Genomic DNA, 15,272 nt, shown 5'->3' on the forward strand with positions numbered 1-15,272 from the left:
GGAACGTTACCATCGTTTCAAAGTCGTTTACACCACCTTCAGCATCGTAAAATGGGTAATCTTCCGTAGTTAACAATAAGTTTCTAGGAAAATTGGGTGCTTTATGCACGGGTGCCTCCTTCGTTATTGACAAATGCTGTGCCTTTTTCCTCTCCTCATGCGGCTCCAAGTCTGTATTGCTGTACATTCTTTCGCCGTTATAGTAAATCCCATCGGGTCTTCTTTCGAACTTACTAGGGTCTGCATGCGGAAACATCTTCCTAAATGCTCTCCAATTCCAGTAATCCCGGTTGTCATGATGTGGCTGCTCCTCAATATCATCCCCAAAAGCGTCGTACATTAGTATATATAATGGATGTTATACCATCAGCACCTCAGTTATACCCAGATGTTCCTTATACTACACCTAATGAACTAAACGCCGAAAACTTTCGTCTGAATAAAGCGAACTTAATCCTGGCTTACTTGGAAGGGCAGGCAAAACACTATGAAAAAGTTAGAAAAAAGTACGTTAGAGCCCGGAGTACGCTACATAAGATTGCGATAACTTCAGGATCCATATCTGTTGCGTTAACGGGCTCTGGCGTTGCTACTTCGCTTACTGGGCCGGGAATAATCGTTGGAGTTCCTTTGGCCGGCGTTGGGGCAGCTTGTGGTATTATTTCGGTTGTTGCTACGGGTATTATGAAACAGTTGTCAAGCAAAATATCCAAGCATGACACGACAATAGCTCTGTCAAGGGCTAAAGTAAATACAATTACCGATCTTGTCTCAAAGGCTTTGCGTGACAGAAAGATAGACGACGTAGAATTCTCGCTTATTCTGGCCGAAGAAGACAAATACGAGAAATTAAAGACGGACATAAGGAATAAAAAAACAGTCGTAAAAGATCTTTCCGAGGAATCTCGCAAAAAGATCTACCAGGAGGCAAAAGAAGAGCTTCAAAGAAAGCTTGCTCAGTAAATATTTACTTTGAAAAGAGCGTGACAGGATTTCGTTTACATATCGAACGTCAGTCTAGAAATTACGCGTAATATAAATTCAGTGAATTATTACGCGTAATATAATTTCAGTGAATTATTACGCGTAATACGAATTATTTGGCGAATTATTACGCGTAATACGAATTATTTGGCGAATTATTACGCGTAATATGAATTATTTGGCGAATTATTACGCGTAATATGAATTATTTACATAACCTTATTTGGCAAATTATTACGCGTAATATAAATACACGTAATATGTTATTGTCGCCTCGGAATCCATCCTAACAGGGGGTGGTTGGGGTCAATTTTGTAAAATATTTCGTAAATTACGTCAGGGTAATAAGGAATATCCTTATCCAGCCGACAAAACATCCACTCGGCTTTTGTCATATCAGAAACCTCAGGAATAGACTTACCGGTAATTTCAGACAAAAGATAGGGAATAGCTTTGTAATATTTCCCTAGTTTTAATTTTTTCAATGTCTTCCGTAGACTTTGTGGGGTTGGCTCTTCTAAATGGTCTATGATTTTCTTCTTTACTTCGTTGTCTAAATATACCGGTCGATAACCTTGGATATGACTCATCCAGTCCCTAAAGTATTTTATTCTCTTGTATGGGGTCTTCTTACGACCTCCATTGGCATAATATTGCTCTTTGGTAGCATTTGGTACGGCATTACGAATATTCTTACCACATTCATAACACTGTGCTGACGTGTCGTCTTCTATTTGCATTTTTTTACCACAACAAATATACTTATTTGGCTTAGTAGGTACAAACTTGGGTTTCAAGCACTTTACACAGAAATCATAAACAAACTCTTTACAATCTTCGCACTCCATATATAGACTAACATATTTTACATAAACACGGGATGCGGGTAATCGCGGTACGAATCGAGGGGGGTACTTTAGACGGGTAATCCTCCGGTGGTCGTTGCGCTGGAACCCCCATCCCCTATACTACTATTTGGCGAATTATTACGCGTAATATAAATTATTTGCATAACCTTATTTAGCAAATTATTACGCGTAATATAAATTCATCGTATGAATTACGCGTAATATGTTATTGTCGCCTCGGAATCCATCCTAACAGGGGGTGGTTGGGGTCTATTTTGTGAAATATTTCGTAAATTACGTCAGGGTAATAAGGAATATCCTTATCCAGCCGACAAAACATCCACTCGGCTTTTGTCATATCAGAAACCTCGGGAATAGACTTACCGGTAATTTCAGATAAAAGATAAGGAATAGCTTTGTAATATTTCCCTAGCTTTAATTTTTTCAACGTTTTCCGTAGACTTTGTGGGGTTGGCTCTTCTAAATGGTCTATGATTTTCTTCTTTACTTCGTTGTCTAAATATACCGGTCGATAACCTTGGATATGACTCATCCAGTCCCTAAAGTATTTTATTCTCTTGTATGGGGTCTTCTTACGACCTCCATTGGCATAATATTGCTCTTTGGTAGCATTTGGTACGGCATTACGAATATTCTTACCACATTCATAACACTGTGCTGACGTGTCGTCTTCTATTTGCATTTTTTTACCACAACAAATATACTTATTTGGCTTAGTAGGTACAAACTTGGGTTTCAAGCACTTTACACAGAAATCATAAACAAACTCTTTACAATCTTCGCACTCCATATATAGACTAACATATTTTACATAAACACGGGATGCGGGTAATCGCGGTACGAATCGAGGGGGGTACTTTAGACGGGTAATCCTCCGGTGGTCGTTGCGCTGGAACCCCCATCCCCTATACTACTGAAGAAGCCAGTAGTTTCTTTCGTAAACGTTTTAAGCAGTTTTCTAGGCTCATCCGCTCTTGAAGTGTTTCCATATTTCAGTAATATTTCACCCCCACTTGAATTTGAATGTATTTTTAGACAGGAGAGTTGGCAGTACCTTTTTTAATTGAGTCGAAAGTGTGCCTTCTTTATGGCTTCAGCCATTGTGCATATGGCGGCCTGCTTCAAACAGTCAAAACGTTGAAAATTGACGAAAACTATCCATGTTCAGCCAGCCGTAATTTTCCAAAGCTTCTCAATTCATTTCTGGAGACAGTTTTTGAGTTTTTTTCTCAATAAAAGGCAGGTCTACAAGCGGAAGGCTGTAGTATTTTTTATCTTGGTTGTGAATATCTTGAAGTTTGAAGTACGGCAGTTTTCTTCTCAATTTCATGTTGAGTTCTTGAGGTTTTCTTTTGATGCCCTTTTTGCTTTGCATTTATATGTTTTGCAAAATAAAGCCTCACTTTTGTTAACTAGTATTTCAGAAAACTTTAAATTTTAGCTAAATTCTTTCAAAGTAAACTAAAACTTCGCCTTTTGAGCGACTAAAACACTACATGACTTTTGGTAGTACAGGAAGCCCTTCCAATGCAGTTATCGTTTGACATGCGCTGTCAACTTTACTTTTTGTTGCTTCACCTCTTTTTGATCTCAATGCCTTGCCATATAATAAATATCTTATTAACCTCGTTTGCTCGGTCCGTACCGTAAGTTATGGATCCTCGTTTTTTCCACTTTTTTATGGCCCGCGCGCTACGCGCTTGGGCCATAAGGCAGTGGAAAAAAACTCGGTCCATAACTTACCGTACGGACCTCGCACTCGGTTAATAAGAGCTATTAATATGCTCTCCGTGTAATATTTCCTACAGCAGTAAAATCAATTAAGCTTATCTATAGAACTGTTTTAAAAGTTTTGAGAGTCTTTGATTTGTCGATTCATCCAAAAAAATGCTTATCAAAACAAACAAACAAACAAACAAACAAACAAAAAACAAAACAAAACAAAACAAAACAAAACAAAACAAAACAAAACAAAACAAAACAAAACAAAACAAAACAAAACAAAACAAAACAAAACAAAACAAAACAAAACAAAACAAAATTAAACAAAACAAAACAAAACAAAACAAAACAAAGCAAAGCAAAGCAAAGCAAAGCAAAGCAAAACAAAACAAAACAAAACAAAGCAAAGCAAAGCAAAGCAAAGCAAAGCAAAACAAAACAAAACAAAACAAAACAAAACAACAATAACAACAACAAAAAAGCAACAACATGCGATTGCTTCCTTAAAAACACACACCTGAATTTTTGAAAAACACTTCTTGATCCATATTTGACTACAAAAAAACAAAAAAACAAAAAAAACAAAAAACAAAAAAAAAACCTTCATACCGGACAGTGCGGGGACCGATAAACATTTCCGGTTTAGCGGGTGTTCCGGTATACTGAGGTTTTTGCAAATTACTTTTGTTTTCGATTAGGGGCGATATCACACCTATTGAAAATATGTTTGTGTCTAAACGTTTGGCTTCAGTATAAACAAACACGTAAACGAAAGTTGAAGTAAAAATATCAACAATAAGATCAAAAACTAAGCAAATTTCTTAACTTTTTTTCAAAAGAACGCCAAGGAGAAACATTCTAAATACGATCTGAACAAAATTCTCGGTAAAATGGACTGGGAATGACCCCAAAGCCATGTGACATGAAAAAACATGGCGGCCGCAACTTCGCGAATCATTCGATCTTTAGTGTTTCTCAACACTATTAAACCTTCCTAATGCATTCTGTTTGAACAATTAGATATTGAAAACAAATAATTAGTCTTCATATGTCTATTTGTGAACAAGAGTTACTATTTAAAGAAAATCTTCAATGATTTTGTGAGTTTAGAAGTCGTACCTGTAGACTCAATTTATACACCCGCAAATACGCTAGTGACGGTAGTTTCGAAACAAAGGTACTTTCACGTCGGGCTAGAAGGGCTAAAAAATGTTTCATTTAGGCAAAACTTTTTTGTATTTCATTAAAATTTCTTGAAACTTGGTAACGTTAAATAGCCTAACAAATCTCACAACTCTGTCGTTTTACTTTTTTAAATTTTGACATTTTTGGCGGGAAAATGACGTCATCAATTTTAACGGAAAATCGAAATACTCCTCAATGGAAAATTCTAACTATCGCATTTGAAAGAACTGCACATAAGGAGTTCAAAAATGTAAATCTTGTTCATTTCTGATATGATTCATGAAGCCGCCATTTTGTTACTAAAAATAGTATGTTAGTATTTTAGTATTTTATTTTTAGAATTTTAAAAACTAATATGATATAGAGTCGGGGGTTAAATGTCATCTCGCTTCAGGCTTATTCAGTTCCCCATTCCTTGACAGAATTCGAAAAAAGTATCACTTTCATAAACAAACCTGTTCAACAAAGCCCGCATGGCCAAAGGAAAACTGACTGTTTTGATATAACAACTTCTCCATCCGATTATCTGGAGCTCCTCCGATCCATTTGACACCAATCAAGATGGATCTTGGCTTTGTCACAAAAGTTATGTTATTTAAGAAATTAATGCTGAAGTTTGAACAAGAAAACACACGGCAAACGTCAGACTACCGAGCGACTTGAAATGACTTGCAGCAACCCCTTCAAGTGTTAAACCGTCAACTGCCGTCACTTTCTGTCAAATTCTAGCCAATGAGGTCGTTTCTTAACAAATTTGACATTCATTTAACCTAACTTGAAAAATATACATACTGAATTAAAAAACTTAAAAGAAATCTTGTATAAGTTTTCTCATACATGTATCTATTAATCTTTAAGGCAAATTGGCAGTTGTCTGCACATATAAATCACGATAATTTTATGCTTCACCCTGAAGACATGACAGAGTGCACACAACAAAAGATTAGCGTATTTCTCAAAATTTAAAAAAGCGAATTTATTCACGGGCAATTGACTAGTCTGTATTAATCCTTTTTAGGTAAAGTATTAAATGGTCACGTGATATCAAGCCATCACGTGGTATCGCCAGTTGATTGTAGTTTTCTATGTACAAGCAATGCCCAGTGCTTGTCGTACAACTACAAACCAAAAGGGGCTGGTGAAAAGGATGTCTGTGAGCTGAACAATGCTACCAGAAAATCCGACCCAGGATCTTATCAGGACGATGCTCTGTACATCCACTACTATGATGCACAAACAGAGGTGAATTTAATAGATTTAAAAACGTCACTGGTATGAGTACAATATTTGACGGTTGCTTGTTGTCGGGATGATGGGAAGCGCGAATTGTAATATATGTATTTAGGCACTGCCTAAAAGCGGAGCTCCCGATACGGAAATCACAGGGAGAACAATTTGAATGAAACTGAAAAGTAAAAATAATATTCAATTTCTCCCATAATAAAAACCATGCAGTGAAATCGAATCAAAAAAGCACCACATTGTTTTTTTTTGGTTTTTTTTTGTTTTGTTTTTTTTTTGTGTTTTTTTTTGCACGAGTATACTCTCCCACTTAGGAATTTTGTACACAAATCACCACCACCCCCAGGGGCTAGTTTTGTTCTTGGAAGATTCTTCAACAAAGTTTTCCAAGGCCGACAGTCTTAGGCTTTGAATCTCTTTTACTTAAAAAAAAACAAAGATAACTATAGATAATCCAATACAATATCAAGTTTAGTGAAATTTACCTCGGATGTCTTTAATTGAAATCGAAAATCTGGAGATTTAGGACAAATCAAGACTAAACTAGACCCTGTGGCAGGTTGCACTGGGATACCTTGGGAATGGGTCTTGAGTATTTGATTTTGTATGTCGGCCGCACAGGTGGTGAATTTGAGAAAGTAATACACCTATGATTGTAAGTCCCGTTGGGGGAAATGCCACGGGGTGGGGAAGTAGTCGTTGATCAAATAAAGCGAAAAATTGAAGACGAAAGAAGAAATTGAATTTCAAAGTGGTTTTTTTTTATTTGTGCATTCTTTACTTTACCATTGGTATTGGCATCATAAGCAATCATAGGCGTTTTCCTTCGGCATCGACGGCAATTGCTCACTCACCACTAACGATTCACGATATTTTCCTCATCGTCGTCCAATAATTACTAATTATTATACATTTTAGTAAGTATCTCAATTCGGATTGTTCGAGAGCCCTCAGCCAATCCCTGATATCGTGTGAACTCGACATGATAAATGTATTATCTGTAGTTTTTCCTACAGATAATACATTTATCATGTCAAGTTCATTCAAGGTCACGCTGAGGTAGCTTTGTTTTTATTTATTATGTGTATTTATTTCCAGAATTATGTACAAAAAAAATTATTTAAGGAATCGTTAACTTATTTTCATGTATTTTATGAATAATTCTTGATTTTAAATCAATTCTGATTTTAAAATTTTGCGTTTTTCACGCGACATCATGGCGTTCATAATTCTTGTCTCTATAATTTAAAGTTCATGTCATTTTTTTTCCAGCATACAAAATGTATAATAAAGCAATTCTTGAATTCGGTTATCGCATCATGAAAAAAATCCCTCACATGAGCCCATACAAACTATGTCTGAAAAACACGGTTTTTGGATCTTATCTCAAAATAATGACTATGTAGACAAAGCACAGAAGTGGATTCAGTTATTTCAACTATTCACGGACTGTATTATATGGTTTAGATTGAATTCTATTGAGAAAAACCACCGTACTTTTTGAGTTGAATGTACGCCATTGGATGTATTTTACAAGAGAAAATTCATGACATAACCGAGGTCAAGCTAGAATATCGTTTCCTCTTTGAAATAAAACAGAACCTGTCAAAAAAAAAAAAAAAACAAAACAAAAAAACACAGAAGTGGATTTGAAAACCCCGGGCTTTCCTAAACATTTTGGTATATAATTCATAGGAATTTGTTAAAATTTAGAACCGTATTTTTGCTGATTTTATAAGCTCATGCTATCTGTTGGCCTATACAGTACATTCGCCTCTTATGGTTTCTTAGGTTTCGTACCCTCGAAAACATGCTAACTACGGTAGTTAGCGAAAGAAAAGAAGATTTACGGGTCATTTAGGATGTTTTGTCACGCAGTTTACTTGTGCTATATAACCTTACTTTTAAGAACAACTTTTTGTTTTGGGAAAGAAGGAAAAAGACAAAAAAGAGCAAATATTCCAAACGTATGGGCAATTTTTTCCAATGATATCGTAAATTATCAAGACCTCGGCTTCGGCAGATAACACAGCCTCGGTCTTGATAATTTACGATATCATGCTCAACCTCATCCAATAATTGCTTATTATTAGCCATTCCGAGGTTACGCGAAAAAAGTGTGGAGTTCGCATTGCAGTGCATCTTGGGACTGTTTAGTGGACACAACAATCAAAACCTCCTTCTACTCTGTACCTTCTGTACTATTCAAGTTCTTTGCAAGGTTGTAATACTTTTTCCTTAGACATATCGCGGGTATATTTCAAATTAACTATAACTAAACCAAATTGAAAAAGAAGTATAGGGTTCAAAAGGTTAAAACATCGAAGTTAAGACCGAAGGGTATTCTGGGAATACAACTAATAAAACCAATATTATGCTTTTTGCTGTTTTGCAGCTCTACAATTATCATCCATTTAGGATACCGAACAAACTCTTCATGCATGTGTTCTTATGAAGATCCACTCTCCAAAATGTCCAAGATATTGAATACCCATAATCCCTTTTGTCTTAGCTCTAATGATTTAACCTTCCAACTCGAAAGCGTTTTTTTCAATTTACAGGACATAATATCACATATATTACACTGACATCAAGTAATGATTAAATTAGGCTTGTAATGTGTTATCTTCCAGGATGCCAAGTCTTGCCTTGATTACCTTCGAATGGGAGCCAACGAAGACGGTGTCTACACCATTACACGCTCCAAAAATGGTAATCAATATAAAGTCTGGTGCGATCTCAGCTCAGAGCCTGGTTCTGCATGGACTCTCATCCTCTCGTATGCCCACAAGAACAGACGGGAAAAGGCATTCTGTTCGGTTTCTTTTACCAGAGACAAAACAAAGCAGGCTCATAATCCAAACTGGGAAAACTATCGTTTAGGTCCTGAACGGATGGAAGTCATTTCAAACCAATCAACATATGTCAGAGTGACGTCAAGTTTTCCTGTTCATGGTGTCGATTATCGAGACTACTTGAGAGCCAAGATTTCAAGTATAGACATCTTGAGTTTTACTGGGGCTGGAGTCTGTAAGACTGTAGAATACATTGACATCCGAGGCATCAAGGGAAAAGATATCACAGTGCCATTCTGGCAAAATGATGTGTTTTTTTTCCACACCGACAGTTCTAGGAACCTCTGTAAATATGATGCTACCACTGGATCAGTAAAGAATGAAAACAATTTTGGCGCGACGTGCTTTGATTTTAACCCAGCGACTCGAGGAAGCGCGAATGGCGAGAGTACGATTCAATACTGGTTTGGTGGATATTTGTAAACTTCATTAAGGTGATTCCCTTGAAATACAAGAAATGTCATTTCCCCCGAACTTTGTGTAGTCGTTCATTGCACCACGTACGTTTCAAATATGCAATAAAAAAGGAGGGTCATCATTCTCGTTTTCGTGTTACATGACCTCAAAATATGACAAAATATAGCATTACAGGTATGGCTGTAACCGGAAGTCGAACATAAAAATAACACCATTCTTTGCAAAATCACATGTTTTAAGCAATTAATGTTTTTCCCAAAGTGATCTTAATTACACGATCTAAGCTAAGCATTTCATCAGTTTAAGTAATATTGTACAAATACCTGTAGCCTATTTGTTGAAATATGTAACTACGTGTGTGCTCTTGAGAGTCGTCCTGAAATCGATCTCTTGCCCCCTAGGCATAACTCGCTAAACTACTCAAATTTGCGAGAGCCTGAACGAAAAAAAAAAGTGTCAGTTTAGAAAATAATTTCTTTATCACTATTCATAAAGAGATTGTATATTCCTTTCATATAAGCGTGTTTAACTATTCTTCGAGAAGCTTAAAAACTAAACTTACTAGATTTTGAGATTCTATTTCACCAGTTTAAACTGTTTTTATGTGTGAAAAAGATGTGGAAATTACGAGCGACAAACGTTTTCGAAAAATAAAGTTGTAATTGACATTCAGTTAAACTTGACAAGAACGAACTGAGTCAGATTTATTAATGCAAATGTTTTGATTTCATTCAATATTGAATTAAATTATCTATAGAAATAAATAAATAAAAATATAACACTATTGAAAGAAAGTCTTCTTTGGTTTGTCGATAGGAGGCGAACGAAACTGCTTTTCTTGTACGTGAACTGAACATGCGAAAGTGCAATATTCTTCCACATCTATTGTTAATATTAAGGCCCGTATGCAAAGGCAACTCTGGCCTGGAACAAATCCTGGCTGGGGAGCAACAAATGGGACAGAATGTGGATGAACCCGTCTTGCTCGTGCGCGGGTGGGTGGGTCAAAAAACATACAATCCTTCGTTGGTGGTTTAATGAGAGTGATTAATTTATGGCGTCCTTTTCCTTTTGTATTAGTATAAAGTCCGTGAGAATACATATTAACAACTCCTCTGGGACATAATTTACATATTCAAGTTGACTATGAATAGTTTACCAGTTGGGCTATTTTTAGTAACCGGATGCAGTTTAAATTTCGCCTTACCCCATTCTCGTGCTTCATCAACTTGTGCGCGTGCATACTTTCCGTTTATTCTTTTGATCGCCAAAAACAAAACGGAAAGAGCATGCGCCCGCATTTCCTACAAAATTCTATATTTTTGCGTAGATGTTTAGAATTTTTTTTCGAATAAGCTTAGAGTCCCGTGGAAATTTTTAGGGTTTTGCCAAAACGTACATGGTTTTTCAATAAAATCTTGTAGATCATTCAGCGGTTTTTGAGCGCACGCTTTTCGTGGGCTCAAATCGAACGTAGTCAAATCCATAAATCCATAATTATGTCAAAATTAAGCTATATGGCCTTTCTATATATGGTTCATCAGGGCCTGAATTAACCAGTGTTCGATTTAGATTTATAGATTAATAGCGGATGTTTTTGATTATTTAGAAAGAAGTGATGATCGTTCATTTATCTCATAGATACTGAGATTTACACACGGAAATCTACTTTAGTAAATTCTCGTTCGTGTGCTGAATTTAGCCAAATGAGAAAGGCGAACGATGTTTTTCACTAGTGAAAAAATACCGTTCACATTTCTGATTGGACGAACGATGTATTTTCACTAGTGAAAAATTACCGTTCGTCCGATCAGAAATAAGATCGACGAAGCCTCACTGTGTCAACAAACTGGCGCCTTTGCAACTTGAGCAAAAATGGCTGCAGAAAGCTCCAGATTTGTGTCACTCGACAATTCAGTAGAGTCGTTTATTCAAGAACAAGAAAATACAAATACTGTGAAAAAGACGACAAGAGATGTTTCCTTGTTAACCAAGTTTCTTCAAACTAAAGGTGAAACTCGCAGCGAGATAGCCGACATTCCTCCTGCCGAGCTGAATGAACTTCTCAGTGAGTTTTTCGTGTGTGTACGAACCAAAGAAGGCCAAGAGTACGAACCGTCGTCGCTACGAGGGATGTTGTCTAGTTTTGAAGACATCTTAAATCAAAGTCCTATCCAAACAGCATTATCAATGATCTTGTGTTTGAAAAAACGCGAAAAACACTATCCTCCAAGCAGAAACAGCTAAAGAAACTAGGGAAGGGAAACAAACCTAACGCTTCCGTCGCCATTACAGATGACGAAATTAAGATATTATACGACAAAGGACAGCTTGGTTTATCAAGTCCAGAAACGATTTTGAACACCGTTTGGCTCAATAACTCTCTTCATTTTGGCCTAAGAAGAGTAGAAGGGCCAACTCAAATTGCTCAACTGTCTGGGCATAAAAACCTAAAAGGTATTGAGAATTACAGTCATCTAAGTAAAAGACAGCAGATGGAAATGTCCCATATGCTCACAAATATTAGTACTACGTGTACTAGTGTCACTCCATTCACCCAAACTACAAACACATCAACTTCAAATGTTTAAGAAATTTCTCCTGTCATGGACTCTGGACAACGAGCTGCAATGGCATTGTTTTCAAACGCCGTAATTCATGGAGGACAATTTTCAGTTACAATAAACGCTGTAAATCAGTCACTACCACTTACTCCGCTCTACGAAAACCCTCCAAAGTAGCGGAAAAGAATAAGAATTCAAAGTGATTCTGATGATTAGTAATTTCTATCACTAAGGTAGCCACAGTATGCAATTTTTTATTCAAATTGTCAGTTAACTTAAATATTTCAAGATTTTTATATTTCATTCTGTAAACATGCATGCTGTTTTTGTGTCTTAAAAAATGACCAGATTTATTTCAATTGTCAAACTTTCTGACTTGAATTTGTAAACTATATGTAATATAAAACAAAATTAAATTCAGTTTATTTATTAAAACCCTTTTTTTAGTGCAGTAGTGTCCAAGTTTTTGATTGTTCGTTTTTAGTCGATAAGCTTATCAGTCAATATGGTCGCCTGGCCTGTAGACCAACAACTATATTAGTTTTATTGTTAGAAGTTTTGATCGTTGAAATCTCAGTATCTATGAGATAAATGAATTACAGAATGGAAAATGCGCGCGTACGGTTTTTATGCACTCGTTAATGCGTATCAGAAAACTCACTCGTTCACTACGCTCACTCGTTCGTTTTCTGATACTTCTCAACTCGTGCATAAAAACCGTACGCGCGCATTTTCCATTAAGTAATCTCTATATATTCTTCTTGCAGCAGATTTTCAGAAAGACTTCGATTCCGTTGAGCATAACTTCTGTTTCATAACATCTTTGCTGTTCTTACATCTTTTGTCCGGCTTTGGAGATGGTTTTGCTAGATTTATCAAAACACTCCTTACTAATTCTAATAGTTGTATTATTAATAATGGAAAAGCTTTTGATTTTTTGAGCTAAAAGGACGTACCAAACAGAGAGATCCAATATCCCCATAATTGTTTATTTTGACAATACTTGCCCAGTTAACGTTAATTCGTAATAACGAAGATATAAGATGACTACGGATTGATGAAAAGGAGGGAGACTAAACTGGTTCTGTTTGGGGTTATAAAACGTGCGCTTCTACATTCTTTACGTGCTTTAACCTAGTATATTTCTGAGAGTATTTGATAAAGGTCATTCAAACTCTGCAGTATACTTGCATTGGTTCTTCATATCTATTTCTTCGCTCGGGCTTACAGCACAGCTAGTCGTCATTATCAGATGCCAAAAGACGTTTCTCATTTTTTATACGCAGTTTAACGTTTTGCTGCTGAAGTTTGATTGAATAATTTCCACGGAACTCAGTAAAAAAGAGAATCGTAATCAAACCACTTGACTAAGTCAAAGTCAAAGTTCTTACCTGAACCAGTGCTATGCGCTATGGAATCTTAAAATAATCCACTTAGCAATGTTTCGTTTGCAAATTCTTTTATCACTCTCTTTCGTTTTAATTTTTTCTCTGCAACTTCATTCAACTGAAAGCGCGCGCAGGGTAATTGGTTGATTATCTGATTGATGACGTAATGCGCGCTGTCGTATCCAGTATCTCGCGTCTCTTTATTGGATGATTATTCTTACCTGAAAAAGTGGTATGTGCATGCTATTGAATCATAAAACAATCTGCTTGACAGTTTTTTACTAGCGAAATCTTCTATCACTTACTTTTGCTTTTTGTCTCACTGAACAAATTGATTCAAAGCGCCCAAGGTAATTGATTGATTATCTGATTGATAACGTAATGCGAGATCTCTTATCCAATATCTATCGTGTATTATAATCTTTATATAATTTAGACAACTAAGTTTGACGTTTTACGATTTGAACATAGAATATCGTTTAAGACTATTTTGTATTCTAATTTAACATTTGTTATATTTATTATATACATTAAGGTGGCTGGACCCCCTCACGCTTGACCTCTACCTTCCACGTTTGGAACGCTAGTGCATAAACGTGTTTTTCCGATTTCAAATCTTTTTTGCACATAAGTCACATAAAGATTGAATTAATGTTTGATGCAATTTTTAATGAGATCGGACGTCATAACACGTGATTATGATGAAATATTTGTTTTCGTTTAGAAAACAATTTTAGCCTTGCAGAGCGTTCAACACTAAAATGCTTCGTACCACATAATTATATACTAGATGCCTCCATTTGTAGGGATTTTTGAAAAAATCTACCTAACTAATTATGAGATATTCGAGATGCTTTAAATATAGTGCATAATCTACTTCAAAACTAAACAATGGATTTGATACGGCCGAAATTAATTTTTTAGAGCAAGGGCACTAGGACACCGAATGTGGTTGGATTTTATAGGTTTTTTTTTCCTTTCGATTATTTGAATTAAATCAACGTTATACTTGTTTACTTATCTTGCGCCCGTGTTGCTTCGTTCGCTGTTGTAATGCAGACGTTTTCATTCCAAAGGTCAAACAGTTTGAATAGCCTATGAGCGTTACTTCTTTAACGGCCGTTCCGTACTTGACTCTGTTTGTACTATACCAACAACAACGCGACCGCGCGATGCTCCTTATGTCAGTAATATTCAACCGTCCAGAGTTAATATGGTTAATATGGAGTTCGTGTTACCCCTGTCTAGGCTCGGCAGTGGTTCGTACACTAGCGTTGTTGCTGCATCTGTCATCGCTGTGTAAACACACTGCCACCCCACCTTTCAAAATAATTGGATTAAGCGAGCAGACGAGAGAACAATGGCAAGCAGGCTAGTAGCCTACCCCGGGGCTCTATATGGAACTTAAGGTGAATTTGATTAACCATAGTAACTCTGGACGGTTCAATATTACTGACGTAAGGAGCATCGCGCGGTCGCGTTGTTGTTGGTATAGTACAAACAGAGTCAAGTACGGAACGGCCGTTAAAGAAGTAACGCTCATAGGCTATTCAAACCGTTTGACCTTTGGAATGAAAACGTCTGCATTACAACAGCGAACGAAGCAACACGGACACAAGATAAGTAAACAAGTATAACGTTAATTTAATTCAAATAATCGAAAGGAAAAAAAACCTATAAAAATCCAACCACATTCGGTGTCCTAGTGCCCTTGTTTAGAGCTATATACTCACAAAAGTCATTGCTCATTTAGTTTTACTCTGTATCTAGTTTTAAAAGGAACATTTTGAAGGTAATCGACTTCTGCGATTTTGTGAAAACGTATAGTGCGTAAGACGGGGAAAACATTTGATGCGCACTTTTCATCGCAGTTTTCTAGTCAATCTTACTAGATCTTCCATTATTCTAAAATTCGCTGATAATTTCTCTCAAAACGACGTCAGGATACAAATTAGAACTTAAACTAATATTACACAAAATTGCAAGACTATTGAACTCATTTAAAGCGATCTAGAACGGTATCATCTCGCTTGGTAATACACAGGT

At 36.3% G+C, this 15,272-nt stretch overlaps 1 pseudogene; it reads left to right on the forward strand.

Annotated features, from left to right (window-relative positions):
• Window positions 1–11,149: 11,149 nt before the first annotated feature.
• LOC116289368 (uncharacterized protein KIAA1958-like) lies at window positions 11,150–11,865 on the forward strand (annotated as a pseudogene).
• Window positions 11,866–15,272: the final 3,407 nt, after the last annotated feature.

This window comes from Actinia tenebrosa, unplaced genomic scaffold (genome assembly GCF_029948245.1).
Source record: "Actinia tenebrosa isolate PJP-AT-01 unplaced genomic scaffold, QUT_ActTen_1.0 PGA_scaffold5__44_contigs__length_20552954, whole genome shotgun sequence".
NCBI classification, from domain to species: domain Eukaryota; kingdom Metazoa; phylum Cnidaria; class Anthozoa; order Actiniaria; family Actiniidae; genus Actinia; species Actinia tenebrosa.